Source organism: Euwallacea similis, chromosome 13, assembly GCF_039881205.1.
Source record: "Euwallacea similis isolate ESF13 chromosome 13, ESF131.1, whole genome shotgun sequence".
In the NCBI taxonomy this organism is placed as follows: Eukaryota; Metazoa; Arthropoda; class Insecta; order Coleoptera; family Curculionidae; genus Euwallacea; species Euwallacea similis.
In genome coordinates, this window is record NC_089621.1 from 2,128,563 (window position 1) to 2,156,462 (window position 27,900).

The window sequence follows — 27,900 nt, forward strand, 5'->3', positions numbered from 1 at the left end:
ATAACACGCATTTAGACTGAGTGTCCCGAGGCTCATGCATTCGCAGGATGATAGAGTTTCACGTATTGAGAAAGTATACTTCTTGTAGATTTGTCTACATTTCTATTAAGCAAATATGGCATTAAACTAGAGCTTCACCTCGCACCATGTAATCCTTTAATTGACTTGGGGACTCCACATTCCCAAGTTGAGTAAACAGAAGAATAGTACATACGTATACAATAGTACATTCTTACCTGTATACGGTAAGGAAATACTTGATGGGCATTACTTCAATTGGTCTTCTTTTTCAAATAATTCCTCTTTTACTTCCAGCTCGTCGTACATTCTGAATTGAGATGCCTTTCCTGGATGTTCAGCCTCGGAGGTAAGTAGGGAAAGCACTTGCGGATTTATCCCCCGATTAGTAAAATTTGAAAATTCTCGTGTAAATTCTTTACCATTAGTCCTAGAAGTAAGTTATTACCCCAAACAGAACAATTCCATATATTCAGAGGCTCACAAACAATGATACTTTTTATATCTCCGGCTTAGATGGTGAAATAAAAATAAATAAGCAGCGCCAAAAGCCGAAAAGGAAGAGGAAAAGGCCGCATTTTACGTTTTGATATTGTTTGTTCAAATTATACTTGAAGATATATCTTTTAGGTATTATTTATTGCGCGATAAATTTCCGTGACTGCCCGCAATAAAATACATTTAAGTTTCATGCCTGGGATTTCCAGGCCTCTAAATAACGTCGGACTTCAAATAAAACTTGAGGTTCATTCGATACCTTGAAACTTTCCTCATTTGCAACGGAAAGCACTTCAATGGTCTTGATATTCGAATGACACAACCGAAATTCAAAGAGCATAGAAATTAAATTACTGACAATTCGTTGAACAAAAGGGAAAATATTCCGGAATACAGAATTTTCTTACAGCGCAGAAAGCCTCATTTCCTCCGCATGCGACACAAGGGTGTGGGGGAAGACGTTATTTCCTGCAAAGAATCTATTTTTCAGGCCAAAAATCCAAAGGTATTTATTTATAAGAATAAAACACCTTCTAAGAATAACAGGAAATTAAGTGTCTAAACACTGGACGAGTCTCGTCTCGAGGCGTCAAACAGCTAATGGAGCAAGAACGGATAACAAACGTTAGCAGGGGGCTCAAGTTTTGAAGTTTCCAGAAAGTTAATTAAAGTTAGGGCCTGCAGTGAAAGAAAAGAATAACCTGGAAAAAGTGTGAACAGGAAGAATGCAAGACGAGCTCCGACTTTAATATCCAACTTGTTAACAAATACACGTCTCGGATGCATCTCTCGAAGGGAGGTGATTTTTGCGAATGTGACGCCTCCATATTGAGCTCTTTTATGGCTCAAAGGGAAAATTTTAGAAGCGTCAATGTACGTTCCTTCAATGAAAAAGTCCGATTTCTTCAGAGAAGTGAGGGAAAGAAACTGCTTTTGAATGCATCCTGCAGCGTGCAGATTCTTCCGAACTATCGATAAAAAATTAAACAACTTCCATCTCATTTGTATAAAAATCAGGCCAATCCTACGCTTTCTTTCTCATTTAGTCAGATTTTCAACTGAAAGGTCAGACGGAATTTAAAGAAAATTCTTTTAATTTGTTCTTCCAGATCTCTGAAAGGATGTCAGTGCTCCTAAGAAGAGTTTTTCAGGAAGAAATGCGTTTTAATTAATAGTAAATTTTATAATTATTTTCTCACATCTTCTTGAATATTTTGTAAGTTAGAATTCTACTAAAAATTAGAAACTTCTGATTGTGTTAACTTTGATTGTCTCAGAGCTCAAGCTATACAATGTGTAAATTTCAAAACTTCGGATTGCTTATAACTCCAAAAGTTAGCATTTTTTCAGAACATTGAAAACGTGTTTCGGCAGAATGGAAGGGAGTATAATAGGGGTTGAAAGTTTCGACGTATACTCGCAAGAAGAATAGGTAACCCAACTCTATCGATAACGACCTGTAGTTAGATGAAAATTTTTTACATCTTCGATTGGATGGTGCTCAACCACATTACACCCTACAAACAAGACCAATTATCCAGGAAGATGGATTGGTCGCAGAAAATAAATAGAGTGGCCACCGCGCTCACCGGAGTTAATACCCCTCGATTCTTTTTAAGGTCACACTAAATAAGTTATTTATAAAATCAAGCCCACCAATTTGCAAGATTTGCAGCTTCGAAGTACCGAAGTATGTCAATCCATTATCCCTGAAACATCTGAAAAAGTGAGAGACATTAAATTCTGACTATTTTTTTGTTTAGAAAAACCAGTGAACATTTTGAACTGTTTTGGCGTTTTTTTTATACGATATTTCTGCATTAAAAATGCTGCAACTTCTCAAAAACTGATTTTTAAAAAATTGAAACTAGATTTCTTATGTAGTAGTTGACAAAAACCTTTAAAATGAGATATATGACAGGTGTTGTAATTTAAAATTTGAGACTTGAGGTAGCTACCCCCCCTTAGGAGTACATGTAGAAACTTGCAACCACTATTAAACCGGCTCCTCTCTACTCTGTCGAAGTGGTTTTTGAATGTTCTAAAAAAAATTTAAATCTTCAGAAATATAGGCAATTCAAAGCTTTGAAATTGTGACGTACTGTATACCAATTCTTTGCTCAATCTGAAAGTTTTCGTTCTATATCTACCCGGGATACCTCAGTTTGACGCTGAGTAATCTTGAAACATCAGAAGAAATTTCATTAAAAACAAGCCACAATGTTGCGCCAAAATGTGGACACCAAGAGAAATTTTATTGGAAAATTTCAATACTTTCTACGAAATGTTATTTGAGGTATCGGTCATCTTCAGACACTTCCAAAATTGCAAAAGTTGGTAGCAAATTTATGTCCATGCCTTCCAAACTGGCCGCTCAAATTGCCTATGTACCATATCCCCTGCACTGCTAGACACCCTGATAACATCCCTCATTTGTTTGATCTTATTTCCTTTCTGGCTAAGACGGAAAAACCCGCTGGCCCTTATCTCGGATAATATATTTCATCCAGTTAAGAAGTGCTTTTGTCTGCTGCAACGACAAAAATGGAGAAACAACAATGGAACGTGTTTCCTGCAGGAACTGTTTTGGTCCTGTGTAAAAAAGCAAATGAATTGATGATCGAAACATGAATGTTCGGCGAGAGGAAATTCGTTTATTTATTTTGGTTTTATGAGTATTTTTATCAGTGAGAAATAGTTTCCGAAGCTCGAGACTGTGAAAACTTTGAGGAAGGTTTCACTTCCCAGATAAAAGCGACGATAAATACAGATTAAAGAGTATTCATATTTTGCAATATTTCCCGGGACATTAAAAGTTGTGCGAACAAAAGCAAACTCCGGAAACTTCTAGCTTAAATAATATTTTCTATTAACCCATGAGCTTAAGGCGGAAACTTCCTAACTGGATTAATTAAGATCAATGCTAAAATTAAACTTTTCGTTTGACTCTTATCTGCAACTCCGAAACGAGGTTAGTTATACGAGTATAGTCGGGCCTGATAACAACTATTTATTAATGTAACCGCGCTCAACGGGGGCTGGGAGCCCCTATTGAAAACCCAATAGATGCGTACATTCATTGTTTATTAAACTTCAATAAGGGATGATTGAGCATTCTCTACGACGGCAGGTATTAGCGGGCCCTTATACCCAAAAGGTTGGAGAAAATTGCAAAATCGATAGTGGGGTTCACGATGCGAATGTATATAGCTATATTATACCCTAGTTATGGAATAAGGAGTTTAAAATTTGCAAATAAATTACCTGCTGGAAATGGGTTTTCAAACAGTGTCGAATTTTTAAACGGTATCCCTTATTTATGGACTCAATTTCGTCTCAATATAAGATGGTGTTTTAACGGTTTTATTTTCCGATTTCTACACGTGTCCAGATTCAATATCCGCAGAGAATGAGCGGGCCCTAAATTTCCTAATATCAGCAAACCATTAAATAAATCCGAGTTCAACGAACAGATGGGACAAGCAATAAAGGTTGCTGTCTGAGGCAATAATTTAACACTTAGACTAAACGCCGTTCCCGTGTTCAAGTAATGTCATTGTCCGGCCCTAAATTTAACTGGATTTTCCTTGTCCTGAGGCAGGAAGATTTATTTATATGCACCGGCTCCAGAAAATAATTCACCCCAGTAATGGAGCACTAAATAAAGATGAAACGGCCTGTTCATTCTTGTTCCGCTGTTGGTGATATTTTAGTGAAAAATCTTCTACGCGCGTAAACAACAAAACCCTGCCGCAATCCATAAAACGAAGTAGATGGGCCGAAACAATGCCCTTTTGTTTACGATTTCAATTCGCAACCATTTGCATTCCGCCATACAACACATTAACTGTTTATTTTCGAATATTTCAGCCTACCATTAATTATTATGACTTTGCGAAAGGCCTGGATTTCCGACAACTTTATCTGACAAATTTATCTCACGGACAAAGTTGGGAATAGCGGCATTCGTTACAGAGGCTCCACTAATTTCTCATGTTTCAGTCACTACTCGGGCGGTCTTTCTATCACCCCGGGAATTATTACATTCCCTTGTTAGCAAGAAAGAGTAAGAGCAGTTCATTAGGGGAACATCTCTGAGGTTTGTCAATGTCTGGAATTGCTCTTTGAGTTGAGGGAATGATTCGACTCTGTGCAAACTGACACATATTTTAATTTTTAACTCTTTCGTGTATGTAGGTTCCTCCTGGTCATTCTACACATGTTTCTTCAGCAATTCCTACGCCAATCTCTTACGTTTTTTTTTGAAAAATTCGCAGCATGCATCAGCGAAATTCGAGATTATTTGTCCTTCGCCCAGACACATTAAAAATTCAACGATGCCAAGTCCAATTAAGAAGAACATTGCCATAGAAAAAAGCGTGATTTTTCCTATAAACTGGACAATATTAATGGGGAAATGTGTTTTTGGTCAGTAGGAATAGATTTCGCATCAATTCAGAGTATTCCGAACTTTACGTGCAGTAATTGCGGCGGCGTAACCAGTTCAAAAAGCAAATTTATATCGATATCTCACAATCGAAACGTAGAAATTAAAAATTCAATGTAGAACTGGACATAGCTCGCAAAAAATATCGGTAAGTGCTCTAGCGCTTTTTGAAAAATATTTTTGACTTTTTCAAAACAACTGACAAGTTACTAAAAAAATTCTGGCTCTCTTAGTCTACTGAATAATTCCTTTTTCTAGACCTTTAGGCATGAAATATGAGGTTTTTTCCGGAATAAAAAAAAGTCATAATGAAGGAACAAGATGTGATCTATTAGTCAATGTATATCTCAGTATAATGTAATATTTCAGTGCAAAGAAAACTGCTTTTTTTCTATATAATCTAAGCAACAGGCCTTCGACATGCAAACAAAACTTTTTTAACATTTCGACAACACAAATATGGGTGACAAATGAGGCTTTTGACTCTTCAAACAGCATATTAATTTTCTATTAAATGAGATCGCGCTGAGGCAAATCTGTTAAGTGCAATGAGCCTTTTCGAGTGATTGATGAAATCACTCAACTGAAAAGTCTCTTTATTCGTGTTCAAACAGATACATTTAATCCTGATAAAATAGCAAAACTCTCATTCCTCATCAATCTAAAAATGAAAACAGTTCGAAGTGTCCTTTAATTTTTGCATTCAGGTTTAATTAATTTAGAATATTCGTATAAAATTTAATATAAAGTTTCGTTTTTTCATTATATTTGACGATTTAACGCACTGTAAATTTATAGAGAGGAATTCCCAAATTAGCTGTAAATATACCCAAATACGCGCGAATTCCTCCGTCTCTTGAATTGTAAATTAGAAAAATTCCATAAAATAGACCTCCAAAAATCCCTTGACGAATTTTGGAGATCTTTTAAAAACAGGAAAAAATCTCAAATTTACAATATCTTGCCTAATAACTGTAATTCCCTGCCCCGGCTTTCTCCCCATGCAAAAAAGGATTGTTGCATTACCATAATGTTACCCGTGAAATTTGCGGTCAGGCCGGCATCTCAATCCAATCCATTAAGCCATTTTTTGCTCCATTTCTCATCTAATTCCGGTTGATTTGAGGCAGATATTGAGTTTAATAGACTCCTTCCTGGGGGCCTCCTCAATCGGTTTATTCCATCAGTATTTTTTTAAATCCAAAGGATTTAGAGTTCCTTCAGGCGTCGGAGGTGGGCGCAAACAATCCAAACTTTCCATCGCTAATTGCAGACGTTTTTAATTAAAACTTATGTCAATTTTCAATTCCGGGGAAGTTTTCCGAAAGTTGGAACTCCTCTGAAATACTTACCGTCACTACAAATATTTTAAGACTAAGAACTGTCTCCTGAACAGAATCTCAAATTTAATAATGCGATGGCATTTGGAGAGTTGGACTGAGTTGAAGTAAGTTATTGTTCAATGTTAAAGGAAGTTACTATCAGTGGAAAATGGGGCTAATTTATAATATCTCCTGCTTAAAAGTTTTACTTCGACGGGAGATGGAAAGCAGACCCGACAAAGCAACTAACCACAATCCCTGCATTGGGGAATTTATATCTCTGCAGTGCAAAATAAATACTTTCCAGCAAACTTTCCCGATAGTCGTCATCCATTTTTCATCAAAGAAAACTACATATTCCGGTAACGATGATAAATCACAAAAGCTAAAATTGACTTAAGTACATGCACAAAAAAGCGAAAAATTCTTTCCTCATTGGAAGTGGTCCAAAGCTAAGTCTGCTCACATTTCATAACTTATATTCCACTTATGTATATTTCCTATTGATCGCAGAACTAACCTGTTGGCACAAGGGTTAAGATGAAGGGGTGGAATTAGGCGCTGCACAAAGAAATCCTGCAGGGAATTAATTTAGATTCCTATTAGTTACACCTGTTGCGAGCGCTCTGCAGCGGGCCCTAATTCATATTCTGAGAACAGTTAGAGTTTAAGGAATTATGCTCGCAAATTGTGTCTCGGTGTTTTTCCTGCTCTATTTTGCTGCAATAATGGGGATGAAATTTGAAATTACTGCCTTTGAACTTGGAAAATCAGTTAAATCAGTAAAAAAATGTAAATGATTTACGACTGTTCATCTTATTGTGAAGAGGTCTTCCGCCTTTGACACGGTTTGTTCATACAAGAAAGGATGAAATTGCACACTATTCTCAATTAAAGCCTACTGGAACTGGTACTGACTCTTGAAGAAAAAAATTGTTAAAAAAATGACGGAATTAAAATACATGGAATGTGAGTACCAATGTTCGCCAATGAGTTCTCCAATGGCAAAAATAAGGGTATTACGTACTAACCAGTAACTCATTACGGTAACAGGATTACAAAATTATGATTATTCAGCTACTAAAATTCCAATATTTTACTATGTTGGACAGTGTCCAAATTTGGAATTGCACAAGGGGGCCATTTTGAAAAAGTTTTCAAGTATGGAGAACGTTAATTTTATTGCCAAGTTTTATTCAATTATTTTTAATGTAGTTAACCATATAAGTTTACCGTCGAAACCAGACTAAATGCTTCCACGGATACCAGTCCATACTCACAAGCATGGTTGACTCGGGTCTCATGCTGGGAATCGAATATTGCGTGTGCTTACATATACCTTGGGCCATGTACAGCATAATGTGAGTGTATCTATCTTGGACTTATGTCTGATGAGATCATTAATTAAAAACTGGTGTAGCTCAAGAGCGTTCGATTGTATTTTCGAACATGCCACGAAACGTTCCCTATACAGTTTCTCATCAAATGCATGGTTTTGGTTGAATGTTACAAAACTTATATTATATTAGGTGTACAACTTTGCTTCCGCCGTTTTTGAATAGATGTATGTAGCGGTAAGTAATGATCGAAATAAATAACCCCATGTGGGCATGCAGGAGCCTTGGGCACCTGTTAACATAACCTCATAAAAATATTAGTCTATTTGTGTCTTCATCATAAAGTTATTCGCAATTGAAAATGTCAGTGTACGAGCCAAATTCTCGTCATTTGCGGGAGGTTTTACTTTTCTGCTTCAATATGAAGAAATCTGCTGCTGAGGCTCATCGAATGCTCTCAGATACTTATGGGGAAGCCACTATTAGTGAAAGGACATGTCGTGAGTGGTTTCAGCGCTTCAAGAACGGTGATTTTCACGTCGAAGACCAACATAGCGGTGGAAGAAAGAAGGTTTTCCAAGATGCGAACTTGGAAGCATTACTTGACGAAGACTCGTGTCAAAGTCAACAAGAATTGGCACAATCATTGGGAGTGACTCAACAAACAATCTCAAAACGCCTCAAAGACATGGGAATGATTCAGAAGCAAGGATATTGGGTGCCGTACGAGTTGAAACCAAGAGATATTGACAGGCGTCTGTTCGCTTGTGAACAGTTGCTTGCAAGGCAAAGACGGAAGGGATTTCTGCATCGTATTGTGACTGGGGACGAGAAATGGGTTCATTACGATAATCCCAAACGCAAAAAGACTTGGGAATATCCCAAACCGTCTATTCATGGTTCCAAAATCATGCTCTGTATTTGGTGGGATCAACTCGGCGTAATATATTATGAGCTGTTACAACCAACTGAAACAATCACAGGTGCTCTTTATCGAACCCAATTAATGCGTTTGAGCCGAGCATTGAAAAAGAAACGGCTGCAATACAACGAGAGACATGATAAAGTGATTTTGCAGCACGATAATGCTCGACCCCATGTTGCGCAAGTGGTCAAGAAATACTTGGAAACATTGAAATGGGAAGTCCTACCCCACCCGCCATATTCTCCTGACCTAGCTCCTTCTGATTATCACTTGTTTCGATCCATGGCACATGGGCTAGCTGACCAACACTTCCGGTCTTATGAAGAAGTAAGAAATTGGATAGAATCGTGGATCGCTTCAAAAGATGTCCAATTTTTTCAACACGGGATTCGTATGCTGCCCGAAAGATGGGAGAAAGTAGTGGCCAGCGATGGACAATACTTTGGATCCTAAAGGTATAATTAGTTTTTTACAATAAAATCGCGAAATTCGGAAAAAAAACGGCGGAAGCAAAGTTGTACACCTATATTTTATAGCAGAGTTTAACCATGGTTTGATAGCAGAGTTTAACCATGGTTTGAGTTGTAGAAAAAGAGAAATCAATTCTAAATTTGGACATATACGCGGTGTTCCAAAAATATACCGATAAACTTTAAGGAATGGTGGAGGACATCAATACAAACTTTTTTCTTTAATAAACATATGCCCGCAAGAGCGCTGTAAGGACTGTAGAGCAAATAAATTATTTTAAGTTATATCAAATAACTAAATTAATTCTTGATTTAGTTGGACACCACTCTCCTTTTTTGAATATTTTCAGTTTTAACTACGGTTGTTGCTGGGGACATAAACATTTCTTTATTACAATTAGACATTCCAAAGATATGGATTTTACCACCGTAGTAGCTATTATTTGTACCTTATGATTATTCAGTTGGCCTAGCGACATTCATTTTGTTGATTTTTAAATCAAAATTTATTTTGAAAATGGTCGTGAATTTCTCATTTGAAGAACTTACCGATATGTACCGATGGTTCACAAGAGGAGATTCTATAGCCTGGCCCGCGCGTTTTCCTGATCTCAACACCATAGATTTTTGCCTTCAGGATTATTTCAAATCTCTGGTCTACGAAACGCCAATTCGTAATGAGGAAGATCTCTTAGTAAGAATAACGGCCAGTCGCATGCATCTAGAAGCTATTCCCGGAATATTCCATAGGATCTGCGAGTCAATGGACTGACGGTGCAATCTTTGTATTGAAGCAAATGGTTAACATTTTGAAAAATTACTGTAAGCCATTGTTTATTTATCAACAAAACAACGTTTAATACGAACAGAAAGTGGTTATAACGACCAAAACCATATTGATTTTTTCGTGGTTAAACGGCTCATTTGCGGACATATGTTTATTTAAGGAAAAAACTTTGTGATGGCGCCTCCCACCACCCATTAAAGGTTGCCAGTGTATTTTCGGGACACTCTGTATTTTAACAACAATATTAATGGCTTCTCAGTTGCCGTATTGTAAAATCTGCTAGACCGAAATTAATAGGGATCCACGCATATTTTCAGAAACAAAAAACTATGCTGACAAGCACCATTTAAGTCAAACTTGTATCATTTATTTGTGAGCAGTCAACGTCGGACATGGAAGATTAATGGTCCATTTCTCTTTGCAGCAAACATTCGTTATGACTTACCCTGATGGGAAATACATACCCAACAGAAAATTATTCCATTACTGAATCCTTCTTTGTACTGGGTTACACCAGTATTAAACCCTCCTATCTCTGTTTTACTTTCGGCAAAGTTCTGATCCAGTTAACAATTATTTTGAGCCACATAAACTTCGGCTGCATAATCTGCTTTAATGACATTAGAAAGTTAGGCAGTGAAACGTCTGGATTCATTACAACCATGTCTCTTTCGAGGTAATAATGATTAGATTCGCTATTCGAGTACTGTTTATGTATGTACTCATAATGTGTGACCGAGAAAGTTGCCATTTCTGAAGTTGTTACTCATAGAACAATAGCTCTCAATTTAGCTGGCACAAGCGCAGCTAGAAAGTTTAATGATTATGTTAACGATCGTTTTGGCATATATAAACTTGGCCATCATAGTTAACTTTAACCTGTTTGGTAAAGTTTCGACGAGGAAATGCAATCTCACCGACTATTAAAACGAAATGTTGGCCTAATAGGGAAAGTTGAAGTTGCCTGCCAGTAAATATTCCGGCATTTGTCAGCGGTCGATACTACAATATTAATACCTTTTTTAACCCATCCATGCCACGTGTTTATCTAAAGCAGAACTGAGGGGGTCTTAATGCAGAAACTTGAGGAATTCGTCTGGCTTCCGCGAAGTTTCCCTCCACGTCTCTGTCCAGACTTTTATCCCTAAGAGAAAAACCCTGGTGGGAGTATTCTGTCAATGCTCTAAACAACTATCTAGAAGCATTCCAGGTAAAACTTAGCAGTGAATCATTTCTAACGGAAAACCAAAACACGTAATAAATTAAACCCGAGTAAATGAGGCCATTACGTCCTAGAGAGGCATATTTTACAGGAGCTTGCCCGACGAGCTTTATGGCTTGAGGGCCATTTAAAACTCTGCACATGCCTGTAATTGCCGAGCTGAAAGCTCTATGCAAGAGGAAGAAAGAAGCTCAAATAAGGTGATTTTCCTCTATGCAAATGCTTTAGATAATAATTTTATATTACGTGTCTATTTTTACGTTCCACACTGAGAAAAGAAATAAACATCAAATTCCCTCAGAGCGGCGGGATTTATTGGAAATTCATAGGAAAGCTGCCTCTTGGACTGTAAACTTGATACTCCTTTGTATGTAAACCTACGTAAAAATGGGTAATGGAAACGTATCCGGAAACGTCTATGAAAAGCAACTTGATATATAATATAAAACTCAGTAAGTTCGCTTTGTTGCTCCATACAGCAAACATGTGTTTGAAGAACTAATTGAGAAATTTTACTGTCTGAAACATTTCAGGTGTTTTTAATACGAGTCTTCCACTCCAGTTTGTTTTATGAGCGCTCTAGCAAGCAATCTAAGAAGGAATTTCCAGGTTTCCTTGGGAGATCTAGTTTAGAGCAGCAGCAGTATATTTTTACTACTGGAAGCTTTAAATTGTTTCTCCATTAATGGACTTAGAAGGTTTGCAAAGATTTTCCTGCAAACGATCCAAACAAGCGAGAAATTTTGTATTTAAAAAAATGTGAAACTTAAAACTTTTCCAGAAAACGAGAACGACTAATTGAGCCGTTTCTAAAAGCAATTTCTCCACGGATTCTCGAGATATCAGCGCCCAAATAGTCTAGTCAAACAATTTATGGCGGTACAATGAAGCCTGCCAGGTCTGCATTAAACGCACTATTTAAAATCACACGAAATATCGCTTCACCAGAAATCGGAAACGCCCTCAAAAGTATTTGAAATGCAGCTTGAAGGCACCAAAATTTATGAAGCACTTTCTAAAGCATGAATCAGTAGTTAATCAATTTGAGCTCGTATCTCAGAAACTAAAAGAGGTATAACATCTCGGTTTAAGTGAGCTTATAGAGCTTATTGAGGTCATTACTTTGAGTTATATTTGAAGGTAATTGCTTCATGAGTTAATAAAAGGATATGGGCGTTCAAAGTTTTGCATTGCAGTTTAACGATTTAATTAACTAATATTGAGCCAATTTTGACGATGAATTCCTTAGTTGAAAGAGTAGAGCCTTGGAAGTGCAATTTGCGGACGTGCATTTTAGAGGCACTTTCAGTCGAAAATAACCATTATAAGCTTGATCTTGCATCTCAGAAACTAAATGAAGTATTATACAATCTTATTTTTGTTGAATTGGCTCATCGTGACGATATGTTTTATTTTTTTTGTCGCAATACCTCTTCGAGTTCTCGAGATATTTCCGTCCCCCGGAGGAAAATTTCCCAATTTTAATTTTTTATTTTTATTAATTTTTATTAATAAATTTTTTTTTTAGCTAGGTCAACTAATATTGATTCTATTTTATTCTTCTATATAATTGAATACATGAGCTAATGGAACTGAGGAAATACAATTTGAGACACCTATCCGAGTGATCCAGTATCTCAGAAAGTAGGTGAGATATTACAGCCCGGTTTCAGCAGGCTATAAGAGCCCTTTGAGATGCCTAATTTCAGATGTTTTTGAAGATTTTTTTCGTTCGACATCAATCTGTGTTTTTCCTATAGAATATAAAGAAAATTCATGAATTAAATATTTATGTAAAGGGACACAAAACAAACCACATATTGAAACTGAGCGTCCCAAGGTTATACATCCCCAAGATGATATATTTTTTTATATTGAAAAAGTCAATTTCCCCATTACCTTTTCCTACATTTCTGTTAAGTAAATATGGTATTGGCATAAAGCTTCAACTTGCATCAAGTAATTCGTTTACTGACTTGAGAATGTCAAATTCTCATTTCATCACATAAGGTTGCATGGGGAGAAAATACTTTATTTTGTATCCATCACAAATATCCTCAATGTAGACGCATTTACTTTGATATTCAAAACAAATATCCACTTCCTTTTGTGGATTTTCGAGGGAACGTCTGGTTCAAAAACATCTTCTTCCATTCCTAACAAAATCGTTCGGTCATATTTATTGATTAGTCAAATAACGGGTCAGACAAAACTTCTGGTCTCGTGGAAACTCTCGCTTTCAACTTGGTTTAGGCAAGTTTCAGAAACTTGGAATACAGGTATTTGAAACATTCCCAATTTCAGGCAGAACTTTGGCAAACTGCTTCATGTGGAGTTTTGGAGTTCCATGAGAATCCCAAGTCTTAATTGTTATAATAACTTTTTTCATCTTTAGATATTTTCCAAGAGTTATTCAGTCAATTTTTCTTCCTAATTGAAGGAGATTTTTTGCCTTAACTCTAATACAAATATGAGAGTTATTCAGTCAGTTCTATCCCTAGTTTAATTAGATTTTTCCGCAACTCAAAGAAAATTGTGACTGAAAAAATAATTTCTATCACATGGATTGTTTCTTAGACACGCGGCGCAAATTGAAGGGGATATTTTCTGTATCGAAATAAGAAAGAAGGTCTAATATTAAAAAAAAACAAACCCTCAGAGTGATTGAGGAAAATGATAACATTTATATGGGACATTCTGTATATTAGTGGTACCAATTTATATTCCCCTTTCTCAAATCCCTTCTCAAATATATTTGTTCTTATGGGAAAAGTGGGTCTAATGTTTCAAACATTTAATCATGGGAATTAGCTAAATGAGAGCTATTGAATAAAATAATATTATACAAGGGGTCCCGTTTAGACACATTTACAAAAATGACACTATTTGAAATATAATTTTGAATATTTTTTCTCCTTATACGACCATGTTGGTGGCGCTTTCCCACACAACTGAAGGCAAAACATGTCCGTAAAAGGAGCATGGATGTCTGAAGGGTCTATTTACCGAGCTTCTTCGGCATCTGCATGCACATATGTAATCCAGTTTCGTAACCAGAGCGTTCCATCTCCCTGGGGCCCCTAACAGAATATATTATCACTTATTTCTGGCGTGTCTATAGGATTTTCCACTCCGAATCCCGAACGGTGCAATCTGCGGCTAGAAGATGCCAATCTCGCCCCCTTATATCCGAAAACGCTTCCCCAAGAAGTTACACGGCCCTAAGCGAAATTTAGAAAAGGGTTTTCCTTACTTAGAAACGGATTCAGTCGCAGGACCATCGAGTCTTGGGAATAATATATTTTTAGTTCTACCCGGAACGTTTCATTGTTTTCCTTTAATGTTTTATTTGTCTGGCTAAAAGGATTTCCCTGTTCCAGATAATTATCTTCAAGGGACACGGAAATTTATTGGTTGGTTTGGGTTTTCTTTCGGTTTTCTTAAAGAATAGTTTAGGCCTTAGAAGTCCCGCTGTGCAATTAGAAATTCTATTGTTGAAACTATGTTCTATAGATTTGAGGCCGATTGTTCGTTATTTCTTTTATTATTTTGTCAATGGCGTCCCACACGCTACGAGGGGTGGTTAGAGTCGGGGAGCGGGGCTCTATTTTCAGTGGAAAGTAACTGAGAATCATACTTGCTAAGAGCTTGAACGAAGGATTAAAAATAATGAATACATTATTGAGAAAGTAGGATTAAATTAATATTAAACATAATGACGAAAGTTAAAAAAGTAAAATTAAATTAAAATTAAATCTAATGACGAAAGTTAAAAAAGGAAAATTAAATTAAAATTAAATCTAATGACGAAAATTTAAAAAAATGGCAATTAAGTATGGTAATTACTGTGTTGGTGGTTATTCTAAGTGTTTGAGATATTTGAACAGGATCGCATACATGGTTGGAGTCGATACGTAAAACAGCATTTACTAGTGGAATATGACGGTTTAAGTGTTGGAACGTGATACATACATCGTTTTGAAGGAAATTTTGTTGTATTTCAGAGAATTTGCGTTCTATTAAAAAAGGCATTTTAGGCAGATTTACTATCTCATCTTAAAAGCATTAGTCTTGAGCTACCCTGCAGAGAGTAGATCCACTCTTTCTACATGGGGTAAATCCGCGGACCTTTCGGAAACAATCTCCATAATATCTGCTTTTTTATGGATTTTCGTGTGACTATGATTGTTCGTCTAAGTCCCTTTTATAGAACGAATTCTATTGTATTATGTAATTTCAATTGAAAAAATTGTATAACTCCATCTACTTCTGTGTGAGGCCTTATTCCCATATAGAATAGAATGGCAAAACAGATTGTGGCATAACAGTATTGAATAACACATTTACATATATTATATCGTCACAAAATTCAATTTGTTATCTACACGCCTGACCAGGATTCGAGCCACTGTACTTTTTCCTTCCATACGAAAGTCGCATAAATTTGAGCTTGGCCTTAAGCTATTTGATGCGTCATTCAGCCCTATGAGCAATCCGACAATGGGGGTTTGTTTACAACGATCACAGATTCTTCGTCCAATTTCGACAAACATACTCAAATATTTCGAGATTTAGAGATTATTCTCAAAGCAGCATGTATTAACGAAATATGATGATTTACTAAGGGTATAAACACAATGCTTCTTTTTGAACGAACTTTAATTGTTTTTCAACGCATTTATTAATACGCAGGGTGATCTATAATACTTAAAAACCGCACTATAGCCAGCTCCAGTATTTAAGCTCAAACATTAATCTTGGGCCACCATGTACAAGTTAGGCCCACTTTTTCTATATGGCGCAAACGCGTAGAACCTTCCGAAACCAAATTAAATAATACACAGGGTGTCGCATTTAGAGCATCGCAGCCATTTCTACATTTTTATACGTACATTTTAGCTAACTGGATATTTTCGCTTTTCTTTCGTTTCTACACGGAACGTTAACAAGGGTTTTCGTCCGAGCCCTTAGCAAAGGGTAAATATTATTCTTAGTTAGTTTTACCTGAGAACGACGTGCAAAATAGAAATTCTTTCCAAGCTGATGAGGGTGGGAATTTGAAACACTGGATTCGTACGTTGCACAGATAAATTAGTCAAAAATTTAAGAGCCGTTCTGGGCATACCGAGCTCCTGGACTGCCAAAAACTTAAATGGGAAATTGGAAGGTAGAGTTAGTTTTTAAAGCCTGGCTATTGCTCCCAAATCCATTGTTTTATAATGGAGATAAAGCTTATCTTTCCTATTGAAACCAGGAGGAGCAAGGGCCAAAGGAATAATTTAACATTCCGAACGCAACCTCAAAACCTACGCAACTCAAATTGCTTTAGTCTAATAGCTCTCCTAATGGAATTACCTCTAATAGAATTATGTGAGCGACCTCAACCTTCGCAGGGTGCCTCGAACTGCAGGACATACAGAACATGTTTTTCATTTTCTGCCAGACGTCTCACTTAAGCTAAATTTACCACAACAAACCAGAGCAAATTCTGTCCACTCAATTTCCCAAGTAAAGTGCGCAATTTCTCGTCATAACACGAGAGGGCCATGGGTGCATCTGAGCCAGTTTGTATATTAGGCAGGCGGTTTTACACATCGTACCTCACTGGAAATAGTTCGGAGCTTCGTCATGTTTATGCATGTTTATAGAAGTTTCACCCCTCCCGTGCATGATTTAGGCAACCGCGATAACACCGCCATGTTTTGGCAGCATGTTACCAACAACTTTATAATGGGCCATTGCGGGAAATCTTCATAATTTAGTTAAGTGTTGACTTTAGGGGAGTTTTCTGGGCACCTTCACGTTAAAGGGCTAAGTTTAAGCCCTTTAACCTGAAGTTTAAAAGGCTAAAGGGAGTTTCCTGGGCAACTTCAGATTAAATGGCTTCAGCGCAGCCCTTAGCCTAAATCTGAAATACCTATAGGAACCAAAACAACTTTATACATTCTACTAAATCATGTTGTGGTGCGGTAGGAATGGAAGCATTAATTAAAACTAATTGCAAAATGCCGAATTTCCTACTTTTTAATTGGATGTTTATCAAGGCTGTTTTGTCCTTAGTTAAAGGATGTTTTGGCGTTACAAGTTAATAACAGTTACAAGTAAAGTCCAAAATAATCTGCACCAGGACACCATCCGGTTGGACCGCATGCGCAGTGCTTGCAAATTTTTATTTTTATGATGGAAATTTCGGAAACTATCGGAGATCGAGAAAGACAAATAGAGCATTTCTAATACGGATTAAATAAAAGACGAATAAGGCTTTTTTGGATACGATCAAGTAAAATATTGACAAAAAACATTAAAAATTTTCCCTCTTTATACGTTTTAATTAATGATTTTAATGAACTTAGCCATTCTGATTAAAATTAATTTTGATTAATTTACACGTTTTAATTAAAGTTTAATTAGTGTCGAATCAGGAATTGCGTCCCATATATACTTCAATCGATATCCTGAAATGCGTCAATCTGATAAATATTTTTTTTTTATCGAAAAAAGATCTATTCCATCATGAAGCATTTAAATCAAGGGAAGATCGAAAACTTGCATTATTTGAGGTGGTAAGCTCGTTCACATCAACGATTTTCAATATAAGAAGTTTTCGGTGTTGGTTTGATTTAAATGCTCCATGATTTCGGTAACTGCACGAGATAAAGTAGAGAAAATTGAGCACTCGATTGCTTTTTATTTTAGAGCTACGAGCGACATTACGATTTGGCTATTATGATCTTTAAGTAAACTTTTTTGGTATTTATTTGTAGGTAAAACTCCAGCTTAGAGCTTTAAAAAGTCGTATTTTTCTTGCAAATAAATGAGTTCTGTTTCCCGAGAAGAACCCTAAATGAGCGATTGCTCCATCAGTCCCAACTGAAAAAAATCGAGGGCATAAATTCCGAGTTGCAAATAATATATCATGTCGTTAATGTGAATTTGGAATTTATGTCATGTAATGCCACAAATCATTTTTCGCCATCGGGGTTGGCATGTTTTTCGACAGTATCATCTCAAAGGAGGTGTGGGAAAGTGTAAATATTCGCACAGATGTCCAAATATTTGGGGAAAAATGGCATCGCTTTGTATTTAGCGTAAACTTCCCTGAAAGGCTCTGTAATATAGCTAAACAAATAATAATAGCAATTTGAATTTTATTCCCCCTATTAAAAATTGTGCTCAAAAGCACTTGAGTTTTAATTGCAGACTATCCAGAACTAAGTTTATCTTTGTAAGCCACACTGGGAAGTTTTTTAATAAAAAGTGCGAGAAGTTGCTTGATAATCCCCGAAGCAGGGGTATTTTCAGATTATAGATAAAACTTTCAATTGCCATTCGCGGCCTAAAGTCCATAAAAATTTAGTGGCGAACTTGATAAAACAGAATCCTCATAAATTTATCGGTGCCCTAAAAATACCTTCAAATTGAATAAAGTGCGGGAATAAAATGAAGTACCATTCCTGCATAAATATTCAATTTCACCTCTTTCTTTTATACAGAACGTGAGGTTTGAAACACCCTGTACGTGCCTTAGTGCAAAAATTCCAAGAAGAATCTCTGGAAAAGAGGGAACATGTGTCTCTAATTCCACCATTTTCGAAATTTAAATGTTTCGTCAAAGGGCTCAATTCTGTCCTTTAGGGATAAAGCCCTCCTTGAGGAATGACGTCAAATTTACGTATCAAAACTGCAGAGGCATATAGAAGGTTAACAAAGCACGTCATTTTGACGTCAGCGGTATACTCCCCAGTACTAAGAATCCGACATACAGTAAACATTTGTTGGGAAAATAAATTTATAATTTCCCAATAAAAAAAGCTGCGGGCTCATGTAGGGATCGAACCTACGACCTCCGATGAATAACTTTTCAGTTCGGCGCTCTGACCACTAAGCTAATGAGCCGACGTGTTAGCGTTCAATTTATTCGCATTTAATCTGTTTACCTTCAAAGGTGATTCATGGTTTTCTAGCTGAATTTTATTTCGCTATGGCGAGTGTAAAGTTTTGTGCGTTTCAATTCGATTTAAGCATCGTTTAAGATAGTTTGGTGTATTATTTCATTCAGTTTAGGTTTGCCCCAAAGAAAATCCTCAAAGGGACTTGAAGAAAAAACTTGCAGATATCTCAAAACCTTTAGAAATGTAATGCGATTACAAATTCATTGAAAGTTTGCACGAAAAATTGCTCAAAGGTCGAAACGCACTGGTCATTACATATTTCCTGATGATTTACATGCTGTAGCATATACGATACATTTCACAACATTAGTGATATGAAGGAGTGTATGCTTCCGCGTATCTCCTTTTATAGTATATAAAAAACAAAATAAACATAGTGAACAACTGCCGTCGTACTGCATGAGCTCTGCAATGTTGCCAGCTTGCTTTTAAACAGCCAGGTTGCTTAATTGTTGTTTAAAGTTTGCTATCAAAATTATTTGAAATAACTAAATACTAAAATGAACTTTAAACAGCAATCAAGCAACCTGGCTATTTTTTCGATAACAGCAGCAATCAAAATATTAAATACTTTAGCCGCAATATTCCGTGTAGCAACACGTGAATAACCCTGTATATATTGTAGATTACTAGAAAACACTAATAAATACTTTAGTGTGTTATGTGACTTTTTAGCAAAACTCCTTTCGATTTAAGGCGGCTTCAGTATGTCCTTACACGGGACCATACAGTACCGCTAATAACCGCAAAAGTGAAACATTAGTTCACTTTTCTCTCAATCGTGTGACCGAACCAAATTCAAAACCGTTTGTAGTAAATCGAAAACGCTTTGCCAGTTCAATGCAATATTAATGTGCGCAAAGTTGCATGTGTCACTGCCAAAGATTCTGGATGCTGACACATACCACTTGGCCTTGCGTGCGCTATTTTTTACCGCATACGTGCGGTGAAGTGCAACTGTCAGTTGGCTAAATACGTGCGGCAATGCCGCACACTGGTAAGGAAAAAACACACTCGTAAGTTGAATTTCTTTTCTCTGAATTGTTGATTATGATGAAAACGAGGATGAAAAATGAGCCTGCGAAATTGACAGAATCCCTCTTGCCTGCGACACTAAAAACTGTTACCTCAAACGGGGATGGTGCAAAAATTATTCCGCCAAACCCATTTAATTAAAAACGTCTGAGTCGTGGATCGTTTCGCCAGTTGTTAGCAGGATTTCTAAGGTCTTATTCTTTAATTAAGGCCCGAAGCAGAATTTCTAAGGAGCGAAGAGCGACCAGAAAATGTTAATGAAGCAAAAAAAACGAGAATAATCTTTATGTTACAAGAATTCTGGTTCATTGTATTTCTACGTCTACTTTAAATTGCTTTAACTGGAAATATTTTACTCTTCTGATGAGGACTGAAAAATATATTTATTTTTGCAATAGCTCTGCTGCTGCGATTGAGATTTTCCTTGATGACTCGATGCTTTGGGGGTAATTTGAATAGCTGAGTTGCACGTTTTCTAAAACCGCCCTTATCTGGCTACGTAAGCTTAAATCGGTAAAAAACGAGATAAAGTAAGGGAAGAGCTTAAAAGACACGAAGCCAAGCCGAATATTCTTTATGATTTATGCGAGTCCTCGGTCCGTAAAGTATGTAAAATACGCCATTAAAATCGTTTTTAACTCTTAACGTAGTGCTTTAAAAATGCGAGCCGCTTGCTCTATAGTCCCCCAAGCGCAGATTTATCTTTCTCTTTATTCTCTTGGTGTCAGTTCCGGCCAATAATTCTTAAATTTGTTTACGCCGACTCTCACTCTTAGGTTTTCAGGCAAATTTCCGTCCTGACGCTGGAATCTGGAAACGACTTTGTCCTGAATATCGCTGTAGTACGTGCCTCAATTTTCTTTATTTAACTTTAGTTAAATCGCGCAAAATTGCGCCCAAAACATTGGGCCCTTTTAATTCGTTCCAGGGCCGACATTATGGAATTCGAGCACATGCATAACAATGCCCGCGTGTTGTTTTTTAGCCCATTCCCAAACCACTTGGGAAAACTGTTCCGGGTAGCGTGAAATGATTTATGTCTTCGTCATGCCAACACATTCCAGGCCGCGATATTTCATGGGTAATTTAACATAATTTAATGCCGAGCTGGTTCAGCAGATTGCCAATATAACATAAATAACAACCCTCCACAAAATTTAGTTGTAGAACCTCAGTATTTCCTATAAATTCCCCGGGCAAGGTTTATCTCAGAAGATAAATTTAGATACGCCTCTGTCTATGTTAGAGCCCAAACTCATCCTCCATTCCAAAATTCGTGGAAAGGCTTCTGGACAGGATCTCTGGGGATTTTGGGAAATTGTGGAGAGGAGCCCTGAAAAGGGATCCTGGAATCCTTCTCAGAAATCAGCAACGGCAGTTTTTTCCACGAAGCCACAAGGTCAGCTTGCAGTTTGCAATTTTCATTAAATTTTCAGACTTTTATCGCACGCCCGAATATTTCCAATTTAAAATAAATAACTGCAATTGCTCTATTGCAATCAGTTTCTGAAGGATTCTGCACTTTTTCAGCGTTTGCTCAAATCCTTTAGCGCTTTTGCCTCTATTCTTAACAACGATCAGAAGTATATACTCTGGATGGCTTTGCCGTTGTTCTCCCATTATTCCCAGGAAACCAGACGTACGAATGACATCGTTGCCCAACTTAAAACAAGCGATTTAATTTCCATTTAGGACCTTTCGACAACATTACTCAAGGAAAAGAACCAGCGAAAAGGCTCTTGAGGCTTAGCATAACGGTCCAAATTGCTAATGATCGCGCCTTTTTTCCTCTAAAACTTAATTATATGTTCCGTGAAAATGTAAAAGAACAAAGGGCAGTTAACGACGTTTTAAATTGGATCGCGTGGATGTAATAGGTGCCCGGATAAGGGAACAACCTTATGAATGTTTAATGCTCCAATAAGGATCTAGTTTCTAATGCAAATTAGCCGAAGAAACAACATTAATCGTGGCGGGATTTTTCAGGAGGGGAAAGGGGAGGTAAAAACGTGATCGATCAGGTTTCGTCGACAAAATCTCCTCGTTCCCGGTTTCCCAACCCACTAACCTTAATTAAAACTGAACAAAAACTGAGCGAACCAGGCTGTAACAAAAGTGTAAATCGGACGTTTCCGAACTGATAAGCAGGCAGCCTGCTTTTTCTGTTCCTAAATATTGCCCCGAGGATTATCCATCACTTTCAGGTTCATTACTTAGTTTTTCACGAGATCTATAAAGGACATAAACAAGGGAGTAACAAAAGAGCATGTGAATTTATTTTCCCATTCACCCACGTCCCTAAAACAGGAAATTTTTTTTTAAACCTGAAAAAGAGAAAAATGAAAAAAAAAACGAACTTTGGAGAAAAATATTTACACACGTTTCCTTTGTGAAAAATTCCCTATCATGCTTCTTTCCAGACATCGAAAAGATGCTTCGGTCATGATTGTCTAAATCACGTCCTGGTGAAGCCCTAATACACATATTATACCCAAAATTCCATTCATGCAAATTAATAATCTACGTCTGTTAAATAATACTCAAATTGTTCATAATTCGAGTTAAAGCTAAAAGCTCTGCATTATTCATGTAAAGTTTCTAAATTCCAAATGTATTGGATTTAGTCACTATATAAAATAACCCTGCAGCTGCATGAATAGTAGTTTGTGTTCGAGCAAATAGCGTTTTTACGAACCTGAATACTGAAATCGTGAAAACATGAATTGTAACAATAACTTAGCAAAATGAACTTTTTTGTTAAATCTGGCAACATAGTTTTACAACTTATTGGTGCCCTGACGTCAGTCATATGTGACACTTCATTGATCGCAATTCAACAAAAGACTGTTTCAATGTTGCCATTTTTACCAACAAACATATACATATTTATCATGGAGTGTTCACTTTTCTAAACCGTCAAATACATTCTTGATGACTTAACTGGCCTCTTGCCTCGCGCACCCGCTGCATGCAGCCAAAGCAGAAACTCTATTTACTTTAGTGTGGTCCCCGAACATACGTATTTATCATAGAAAATTCAGTCGACCTCAGAACTTAAATCTAGCTAGATCAAAGCGCAACTGCTATAGAACCAGACATGGCCAGGTGAATTTAAAATTCCATCACTTATTTTAGACTGTAAACGAAGTTGCTACTTTCGCTGCTTCCAGCGGCCGCGCGAGGCCAGGGGGAGAGGCAGTCGAGCCATCAAAGAGAGGAGTCAATCGAGTGTTTTAGCTGAGTAAACTTTCTATGATACATACATGTTCGAAGTGCTATCAGAGCAAAACAAGCGACGAGACTGAGCATACACCTGGCTGTGATTCGATTTGATTAGATTATTATATTTTATTATAATATATTACAAGGTACAACACACGCTCTTTGAGTGCGGTAATTAAGAGAACAGCAGATCTGAGGCAAGTATCGTGGGTAAAAGGGCAATAACAATAAACAACATAGGGGAATTGTTGGTTGAGGTGGAGTGCTTCAATGCTATAATGGGCATGCTGAGTAGCAATATGAGGGGAAAACAGGAGGAGAGCAAAAACTGGTAAAGTGGTGGTAGCGGAACATCCCCCCATACGATAACCGATCTCATTCCGGGAATCGCTAAAATTTCAGCAGCGTGGCACGTCACCAGGACTTTACCTGAATATTAGGGCGAGCTTCAGTGGTAAAAATGTATAATAACCGAGTTCACTGATTTGTTAAAAAAGGAATACCTCAAAATAAATATCACTTTCAGATTTGAGATATAGATTTCTGACCCTCCGCAATGGAAGGTAATGCGACCTGATTGTTTTATCTTTTCTTGCACAATTCCACTATATCTTCCACATTTTCCGCTAGGTAAGCCAGCTCCATTTTATCAACTCCTTTATTAAAACCCCTTAGTTACACACTATTTTCTGGAAAATAGCTTTTCCCAAAACGTCGAAACAAGGGAGAAAGCGAAGAACACATAAATTAGTGCAACCAACTAAGCCGCAACATCTCTCAGGGCGACTCCCTGTTTTTGGCATATTGGCCCGACAAACAACATCCCCCTCTGCCCGGTTGATTTATGTAATTCCCTTTCCTTTTAATCAGGAATTCTTATTATCGAGATCGGAATCCCATTATTCCACATTAGAGACATTGGGGCGGTCCGCACTACTCAAAGAAAGTTGTAGTTTGTAGTACATGAACTGTTGTCGGATTTAATTAAATTGTCTCTTATCTCCGCGGATCCGAATAAACTGACGGCCCATTATTTATCATTGTCCAACCATTTTATTCGCAACAGCCTGATAAAGTGTCAGTATTAATCTGGAATGAGTCCCGGCTGTTCTTAGCTAATTCATTTATTACCGAAGTGAATATTGCGTAATAGAAATGGTCTGAGAAACTGAGAGTTCTGGGTGCCTCGCGGCTCCCCAGATGCGGTTGCTGATATGACCAGTATTCGAAATCCCTCTTCATTAGCTAATATTTGTTTTAATATGGTTTAGAACATGAGCTAAAACCTAAATTACGCCGAACAAATCCTGAATTTTCGGCAATTTGCATTTAATCAAATAGGGGATTTAGAAATTAATTTAATCCATTCAAATGCGAAATTGCGTTTTATTGGGGCATTATAAAAAACGAATTTTCATATCCGGCAGGAAATAATTATTGTTATTGTTCCATAGGAGGTAATTTACATAGCTGTTGTTCCCGGGATTCGTCGCTGAAATCTGGCACGAAGATATAACATATTTTATCAATAACCTTCCGTAGGAAACATTCCAAAAAGGAATTCGTCAATATACTTTTCCTCCAGAGTTTGTAGGTAGGAATTCTTTCCACAATGTTTTCCAGGCAAAAAAAGATATTAATCATGCAAAGCAAAGGGCGCCCTTAATACACTCCTAAAGGACCCGGATAATCTTATTTGATTTCAGTTGGAGATCGATTATAACGTTTTCTTTGCCATTTTTACGTGTCTGAAAGCTTTAATTAATCCTCCCCAATATTAGCCAATCGCCAGCCAAACAGTATGGAGAATATTAATGCCCGTTCAATAGATTAATCGAATTTACGTTACAATGGGGATCCAAAATTTCCATAAAGTATATTACAAGGCACTGCAGGGAGTTAAATGTTCAATTTAATAAATGCAGCCCAAATTGCGAATGTTTTAATTATGAGCCTATAATTTAAATTTTGATGAGGTCGAATGGACGCGTTCTCATCGAGTACCCTCCACAGCACCGGTACTCAACTATTTCTAAAATGGCACAGGCCCGTCTCAGCGTCCCATGACTAGAACAAACATCCTGGAAAGGGGGATTTAGGGCCCTTGTGCCGTATGTAGGACGAATGGTACTTTACTATATACCTACACGTCTGTTTAGATTTGGGCAAACAACGAACAAAGATAGGAAAACCCTGTGTTTGTCAACAATACTTTGGACAACAATGAGGGAGCGAAAAGGGAAGAGAACGAGAGTGCGAAAAACGAAAAGTTTCGGTCAATAAGAATAAAAAGATTAAAGGGCTTTGCGTCGTGGAAACGCAATTTCTGGATTTCGAATGTATATATTATGGAGGGTGGATGAAGGTGCTTTGGACCCACAAAAATTTAGAATATCGCAATTGACCGCCTGACCCAAAGGTGCAGCTTCTGTGATACATTGAGTGTATGTAATTATCCCATTAGGCAAGCACTGAAGAAGAGCTTCACAAACGCTGGCTTTTCCATCAAAACGTAAACTGTTTTCATTCCTTTTCTCTCTGACAAACAGACCAATTAATTATTCCATGATTGTCCGAAAACAGAGGGCAAACACTAACAAAGCGGTCAAAAACTGAAAACACCCATCAAGGTAAAAGGGCTGCAATTTGTTTTGTAAGCCCTCGACGTCCACGTGCACCAGTAGAATTAAAAGTTCGGAATAAAAACTGCATTAAAAATATGTAGTTTGTAATTTTAGCAAGCTTTCCACAACACTGTGCCCTTTGATTTATGTGTTCCTGGCACGAGTGGATGCATTTTGCAGAGCAAATTTAGATTTTTATCTTTCACGTTCTCCCAAATTCAAGTCTTTTTTGGTTAATTGTTAAATTTGTTCAACTCGTTTCAGTGCTCCGGCCTTATTTACCGTGTTTATCCCACATCCGTCGTTTACGAAGATACATAACGGAATTAAATTTCTTTTTAAACCTGAACCAGCCCTTTGAAACGTCAGTTCATCTGGATCTTCCAACAGATCATCGTACTGATCATAATACAGATGTCATTGGGCTTCCAAATCCAGTTTGGATTCGTCCAAGTTTTCGCCGTCTTGTAGAAAACTCCTGACAGGGGACATCCTGTAGGCGCAGCAACTGATATCTTCCTAGGAGGTTGTTTACATGAAGTACCTCTGTGACTTCTTTTACGTGAACTAATGAAGGTCCCCTAGATTGAAGATTGAGTGAAGCACCACCGGATGGGGCTGCTTACATGTAAACGAGGCAACAAATGTCTTCTAGACAGTGATTACTTACTAGAAGCACCAAGGTTTTGGCACTTTCTGGCAACTCTTGTTTTCCTGGTGGAGCTACAGTTCAGTCCATTTGGTAGATACAGCAGCAAATTTCTCAAAAAACGATCTCGCATATTTCCGAACTGTAATTGTCAATTTAACCAAATTGTGAAATTCTTGCTCTATCTGATTTAATTGCATTTGCAGTCTGCCCCACACGTTATTATTTGTTTATTACGCATCCAGAGTTATTTTGTTGTTGCCTTTTGCGCGGGTATCAAATAAATGAATTTTAAATGGAGCTTATTAGTGGGAACATTAAAATTAAATTTTGATATAGAAATTTTCAATTTCTAAAACGAATTAATTCCGAAAGTGAAAATGTTATAAATAATAAATTAATTTGTTTTTGATTTTTCGACCATACAGTCAACCGATATACATATTGTAACTAAGTCGCATATTACCGTGTGATTGATCAACCACCAGCCTTTGTCACTGCTTTCACAATTAAGGGGCTTTCAGAGTCCAATTAACTAATAAAAATCAACCGGGGAATTTCCGCGAAACGAGGGCACTCGTAAGGAAGTGCGCACTTTTAGGGAACGCCCTGTAATTTTTTTTACATATCGAAAAATGAAAATCATCAAACATGTCCCGAGGTATCAACCAGACTGATCAAGTGCCATAAGAGTGAAGGTTCTAAAGTTATCCAGCTACCGGATGCAGTCAGTTGAAATGTCTCTATTTTGTAGGGTATTTTTCCTTACCCTGTATATTCTAAAAGAAATAGCTGTTTTTCAAGACCAATTTCCTATCCTGATTCTAAAAGAAAGGACCTTCCAGAATCTCTTTAATTTATGAATGTCAGTTCGGCCGTTTCCGAGATACAGGCGCTCAAAAACGTCAAAAAATTTTGGTTTATCAATCTTATCCATAAACAATTTTTACCCGAGTTTTAATTGCCTCTAACGTTAGATTTCAGATTTTCCTGAACTTTTACACTGAAATAAATGGTAAGAACAATTTTGCTCTATTTTCTAGATGTCTGCTGAACGATAAATCACATTACGCTCTCGTGCTCTAAAAGCAAGGTTAGTCTAAAAATCGAGTTACGAATCAAAGACATTTCATTTTCCTGGCTACAGAAGAAAAAATATAAATTTCCCGGCTGTATTGGCATTGATATATAGTTTTAGGACCGAAGGGCAAAAGTTTTCACAGATTTTTTTCTATTCCATATTGGATTTAGTTGAATTTCTTGATGTGTCAGGAGCGCATATTTCACAGCGAAATATTTGGAAGCTCATGTGATTACCAACACGGCTTTACCACTGAAACGACTCAAACCATAAAAATAATTAAAAATATTTACGAATTCAAACAAATTTTA

At 37.1% G+C, this 27,900-nt stretch overlaps 1 protein-coding gene and 1 non-coding gene across 2 annotated transcripts in view; both read right to left on the bottom strand.

The window, feature by feature from the left end:
* LOC136413328 (leucine-rich repeat-containing protein 24-like) overlaps positions 1 to 27,900 on the bottom strand; it is an 83,681-nt gene that overhangs the window by 55,227 nt on the left and 554 nt on the right. The window lies entirely within an intron of this gene.
* TRNAF-GAA (transfer RNA phenylalanine (anticodon GAA)) lies at positions 18,843 to 18,922 on the bottom strand. Its single transcript is given in 2 exon segments — positions 18,843 to 18,881; positions 18,886 to 18,922. It is a non-coding gene; the product is annotated as a tRNA-Phe (tRNA).